At 44.9% G+C, this 6,489-nt stretch overlaps 1 pseudogene; it reads right to left on the bottom strand.

Annotated features, from left to right (window-relative positions):
• Positions 1–4,556: 4,556 nt before the first annotated feature.
• Positions 4,557–5,409, bottom strand: LOC121025110 (40S ribosomal protein S6-like; annotated as a pseudogene).
• Between the last annotated feature and the right edge of the window lie 1,080 nt (positions 5,410–6,489).

Here is a 6,489-nt window from a genome sequence, read left to right on the forward strand (position 1 = left end):
TGCAGTCCTCGGCAGACCACTCCTTGGCCCTCGTGAGCAAATGTGGGTGAAGGAACTACCCTAGGGGAGGAAGGAACGACCCCAGGGGTTTCGGGGGAACAATGCTCAGGGCTCCAACAGGGCTGAGAATAGCGTACACGGTGTTCTGTGATAACACGAGGTAGTGCACGCAGGGGGGTTTGCAGCCGGGGTTGGGGAAAACTACCCTAGACCGAATATTACTCTGGTCCCATCGGACAAAGCTTAAAAGCGACACCTGAAAGTATTGAAGTGTTTCCTAGGCGCTTACGAAACAAGCCAACCCCGTGTGTCTTTACCTTTAAAATCTTTGTCATAGCATTGTGTATTTAGAATTTCCTGTTTGTTTATTTATTTATTTATAATAATATTTATTGATTTTTGAGAGAGAGAGAGAGATAGAGTGCACGTGGGGGAGACCCAGAAGCCGAAGCAGGCTCCAGGCCCTGAGCTGTCAGCGCAGAGCCCGACGCGGGGCTCGAACTCACGGATCGCGAGATCATGACCTGAGCCGAAGTCGGACGCTTCACCGACTGAGCCACCCAGGCGCCCCTGGAATCTCCTGTTTAAATGTGGGATGTGTGTATTACATATATGACCTGCAGGATTGTAGACTGGAAGTGTTTTGGAAGTCATCCCAAACAATTCTAAACCATTAGGAAGTTTCTATTTAAAGGAGCAGTGGTAACTGCCAGCTTGCATTGAGGCCAGCAGTGTAACAGGGCCTTCTCCAAATTAAGTCCGTTGCAGAAGACAATGATTTTTTTTAAAGGATAAGTACTAAAAATGAGCTGTTTGGAATATTACATAAACTTTTTTTCGCATTTTTACTGTGGTAAAAATAAAGTAAAATTCCCCCCCCCAACCATTTTCATTCACACTGCACTTATTGCCATTATCCATTTCCAGAACTTTTTCATCATTCCAAACAGAAACTCTGTACACATCAGGCAGTAACTCCCCATTCCTCCCTCCCCAAGCCCTGAGTAATTTCTATTCTACCGTCTGTATTTATGAATTTGCCTGGTCTAGGTACCTCATATAAGGGGAATCATACAATTTTTGTCATTTTGTGCCTGGCTGATTTCACTTGGCATGACGTTTTCCAGGCTTGTCCATGCTGTAGCAGGTGTCAAAATTTCCTTCTTTCTCGGGCCGAATACTCTGCCATTGCACGTATATGCCATGTTTCGTTTAGCCGTTCATCCGTTGGCGGGCCCTATGTTGTTTTCACCTTTTAGCTATCGTGAATGATGTTGCTGTGAATGCTGGTGTGCAAGTATTTGAGCATATAATTTTTTTGAGTATATAATTAGAAGAGGAGTTGCTGGGCCATATGGTCATTCTATGCTTATTTTTTTGAGGAACGACCAAGCTGTTTTCCACAGCGACCGCACCATTTTCCTTCCCATCAGCAGTTCTTCTTCATTTTTTCACACTAGCCAGCCTGGTGTGTGTGGAGTGGTACCTCACGATTTGGACTTGCGTGTTTCTCTGACGACTAATGACATTGAGCATCTTTTCATGTACCTATTGGCTGTGTGTACATCTTCTTTGGGGAAATATATAAAAAAAAAAATCCTTTGGCCATTTTTGAATTCAGCTTAGTTTTTGTTTAGTTGTAGAATAAACCTATACTTTTAAAACCTAAATCACAACAATGTTTAGAATTTTATCCAAAGGATACAAAAATACTGATTTGAAGCACTATCGACAATAGCCAGATTATGGAAAGAGCCCAAATGCCCATCGACTGATGAACGGATAAAGAAGATGTGGTATATGGAACACTACTTGGTGATGGAAGAGAATGAAATCGCACCATTTGCAAAAATGAGGATGGAACTAGAGGGTATTGTTCTAAGTGAAATCAGTCAGTCAGAGAAAGACAAATATCACATGACTTCACTCACGTGTGGAATTTGAGAAACACAACAGATGCACATAGGGGAAGGGAAGGAAAAAAAAAGACAAAAACTAAGAGGGAAGCAAACCATGAGAGACTCTTACATACAGAGGACAAACTGAGGGTCGCTGGAGGGGAGGAGGGTGGGGGGATGGGCTAAATGGGCGATGGGCATCAAGGAGGGCGCTTCTGGGGATGGGCACTGGGTGTCGTATGTAAGTGATGAATCACTGGGTTCTACTCCAGAAGCCAAGAGTACACTGTATGTTACCTAACTTGAATTTCAATTAAAAGAATACAATTTGAACTAACAAAAGACTTTATTGAGGAAGAGTGTTTCGTCACTGTAGTTATTTAGAAATGCCCGGGGTGTGGGGATAGTTAGAAGACCAGCCTTTACTTGGTTTTACAGTTGTATTAAAACTCTGCAAAGATCTTCCTTATCACCTGTCCTGGGAGTGGAATTCTCCCACCACCCCACCCCCAGTTTCTTAGCAAGGAAGGAACCTAATCAGTATTGGATTAGGTTCCCTCCAACCATTATTTCAGTCCTTGGGGGCGCCGACGGTGGCTTTCCGTAAGGTGAGCATTTTGTGACTTCTGAGCACCTTTAGCTTACAGCATACGGTGGTGGGGTGCAGAGAGCCCCACGATACGGTAGGTGGCCAGGAAGTGATTGCTTTGCCTTTTGGGGGGAAAGTATCATAGTCACAGTCACCTTCCGCATGTCAAACCCTCCTCCCATCTGGGTTGTGGTAATCTAGACCCTAATGTTGCTCCTCACCCCCAAACAAATGTAGTAACCTCACATCCTTTTATTCCTTGTCCCGGAGATAAAGGGTTAAGCAGGGGTCTTTATCTTCAGTGCTCAGTTCTAACCTGGTCCTTATTCCTAATGTCTGGCCAACTGTGGACCTGACGGTCTGGTCCCCCACTATCCAGGGACCCCACATCCCTCCCTTCTCACACGGAGAATTCACAGAGACACACAAAATACCATCTTTTCACAACTTGATTTTTATTTTAATCATAGCCATCAGTTTACCCTGCTCGTAGAAGACTCAGCCTCTGTGTGGTTGGCCATTTCCCAGAAACCAGGCCTCTGGAGACTCAACAGATGTTTCTAAGGTCTTGGCCTTTTTTATTCAGCTACTGGTCGCACAAGTTATGTGAAGTGGTGGGCTTCTCCGGGGTCTCTTGTTCTGGGACCTTTGGTCTTATCTCTTATTTTGATTCCTTCTCTTACTTTGATGCCATTTCTATCCATCCTGTGGTAACAGGTGAATATTGTTGGCTTTATGCTCTTTTAAGCTTTTTTGAATGAGTGGTAGATGTTTGAGATTGCTTTTCTCAGGTTCCCTTGAAAGGGCCTTTTGATCTTGCCTGGAAGGGCAAGAGAGTCAGCCCAGGGCACTACTTTGGAGAAAGAGGATAGGACTAACTGGGAGGCGGGACATCATGAAGAAGGATGTGGACCGATCAGGGGTCTTGTGCCAGGCAAGGAGAGGGTAAAGGATTTGGGAGACAAAGTCAATAGGGGAAGAAGAAGAGCTTGCTTCAAGTCATGTCACCTTGATATCATCTCTGGACCTCGGTTGATAGAGGGTCTTTCTCGTCTTCCTCCCTTTGGTCTTTGGAGTTTACTGTACTATAATTATTCTAGGATTCTAAGGTTTCCTGGTTGCCTTAGCCATAAAGAAACCAAGAACTGGCCTAACTCAGAGCCTCTGACCTCCCTATGTTTACCCTCCCCAGGACAACGAAGAGCCACATTCTTCAGTTTGATTGATCAGCTAAGCACTACCCAAGCCAATGGTGGCTTGGGGGCCTCAGGCATCACAGGGAACCACTTTGGACATCAACATAGAGTGGTGGATGCTGGGGAGGCCATGATATGGCTTTGAAATCACAAAGTACCACTCTTCACACCCCTGTGGGGGTGATTCTGGGGAAGCTAAGGTTCTCTGGTTGGACAAAAGGGGCTTTCTTTAAGTCTTGAAAGAGCATTCTCACACTGACCTGATAACTTTCCTCATAACTCCACATTCAATTCTGGAGGCTCACAGGGCAAAGAGAGGGTATTTTCTCCAAGTCCTTCCCCATGGCCACCCCATTCCATGATTCATTCTGTTCTCTCTCACCCTTCACCATTACCTACCATTTTGTATATCTTACCTAAAATCTCCCCAGGTGAATGTGGCCATTTTTAAGTCTTTTTTTGTCTTGAGAGAGAGAGAGAGAGGGAGAGAGAGAGAGAGAGAGAGATGGCATGAGCAGGGGAGGGGCAGTGGGAGAGGGAGAGTCCTAAGCAGGCTCCATACCCAGCACAAACCTGAATGGGGCTCAATCCCAAGACTGTGAGATCATGACCTGAGCCAAAAGCAAGAGCCGGACACTCAACCTACTGAGTCACCCACGTGCCCCAGTTTTAGGTCTTGACGGAGATGTGGATCATCCTACTCCTCTCCTATTAGAACAGATACAATTAAAACGACAATTACAAGGGTTGGTGAAGAGGCAGAGCAACTGGAAATTTCTTCCAAAGTTGAACAACTTTTGGTCCTTATGGTCTAGCCATTGCACTCTTTTTAAAACATGTTTGATCTTATTTATTTGTTACTCTTAGAAAATCTCATTTTTGACTCAACTCAGATGTAGAGGTAGAAGTTCTCAGAGAGGACAGCGTCCGTCTCTTGGGAACTTATTCCTGGCATTCTTCTTTGGCCTCCTTCATTCTCTTAGCCAAAAGTCTAGCACATTCTGCAGCCTTTCCCTATTTTTCTCAGTACGCCGTTTCTTCAGAGTGACACGTGAAAGTTTGTGTTGGAGGATATGTGGAGTAACAGGACGCCGAATCTTGGGCACTTTGGTTCTAGGTTTCTTCCCTTTGCTTAGGGGCTTTCTCACAACATACTGGTGGACATCATCTTCTTTACAGAGATTGAAAGGTGTGCATATTCTGCTAGCCTTTTTGGGCCCCAGGCGATGAGGCACAGGGGCATTGGTGCGTCCAGGAATATCCTTCTCCCCATTGTTTTCACAATGACCAAGTTGACAACACTGAGATTTGCATCCACAGTGCAACCCCAAACAGATTTGCACTTTCTTTCTCCAGTCCTCCTTGGCCTAGGGCAGGAATGCCCCTTACTCGGAAGCATGTGGACACGGCCATGGGTCAAGACACTCTGTTTCATGGGAAGCCTTGTTTGTCATTGCCACCACGAATTCAGACCACATAACTCTTCCACTCTTCACCCAGAACATCAACAGCAACTTCTGTGGCCATATGCTTCTCAAAAACGGTATGAAGTTGTGTTCATTGTCCACTTCAATGAGTTTCTGGCAGCCGATAGCTGGGAAAGAGATGTTCAACTTCATCCTGAGGCAGCCTACTGCCTTTGAGGTGCCACAGAAAAGAGCCAGTCATTGCATTCTTTAATTCTTTATTCAAGGACAACGAAAATATGTCTATACAAAGCTTTGCAGGAATGTTCATAGTAGCTTTGGTTATTTGTAATAACCCAAATGGGAAACAAAGCAAGTGCAAGTGTCCATCAATGGGTGTGTGGGTGAACAAGGTACAGCCATATAATGGAATGCTATTCAGTAAGACAAAGTAATGAAACCTGATGCCTGCAGCAACATTGATGAATCTCAAAAAACATTATGATGAGTGAAAGAAGCCAGACCAAAAAAAAAAAAAAAAAAGAGTACATACTGTAAAGGTTCCATTTATGCAAAACTTAAAAATGTAAACTAATCTATAATGACAGAAAGTGGATCATTAGCTGCCTGGGGCTGGGGACAAAGAAGAGGGTTAATCATATCCATCATAGCTCAATAGATGTGGTAAAGCATCAGCAAGCAAGCAAGCAAGCAAATAACAAAGCACTGGAAGGCGTAAAGAAGATGCACGTCAAGCAGAAGCTTCCAGAGACGCTGCCGCCCAGGGTCAGGGATCTGTAGCAAGTTCACTGCCAACCTCACAGATCCTTTTCAGCCTCCAAGCAGATTAAGTGGCTGAGGGATGCAGAAGTGCAACAAAAAGCATGCATTTGGGGATCCAAGAATCTGCTTGCCATTTACGCAAGAAGAAGCAAATGTATTTGTGATTCTCATTTGCCTCTGAAACCTCATGCCAGTGGGTCTTAGCATGGAATCTAAGACTCTGTGGACCTCAGTCCAGCAAGGGAGTCCCGAGTTTGCATCTTCTGCGACAGAGGGCAAGATACAGAGCAGGGAGGTGAAAGAGTACTGAATGCCAAAAGAGAGTTAGCAGGCCCGGCGTAGGATTGGGAGGCCTGATGGAACTGACACGGTTCTAGATCAGAAGCAACCTTTGGAAGAGCTGCTTAGGCAAAGCAAGGGAACACGTGGAGCATTTCTTCTGCACCTGCTGTTGAACTTGGGATAGCCAAAGTCAGCTGCTCATAGCTGACTGTGTAATTCACCACACAAGCTGGGACGCTTTTTTAAAAAGCGAAATTGGGGTATTAATGATCACACCTGAAAAACAAGAGTAAACTAGGATCGTGCTGGAAAAACAGGGACAAATAGTCCAGCGA

The sequence above is a fragment of the Herpailurus yagouaroundi genome, unplaced genomic scaffold (genome assembly GCF_014898765.1).
Source record: "Herpailurus yagouaroundi ecotype Mexico unplaced genomic scaffold, PumYag 67503, whole genome shotgun sequence".
Taxonomy (NCBI): Eukaryota; Metazoa; Chordata; class Mammalia; order Carnivora; family Felidae; genus Herpailurus; species Herpailurus yagouaroundi.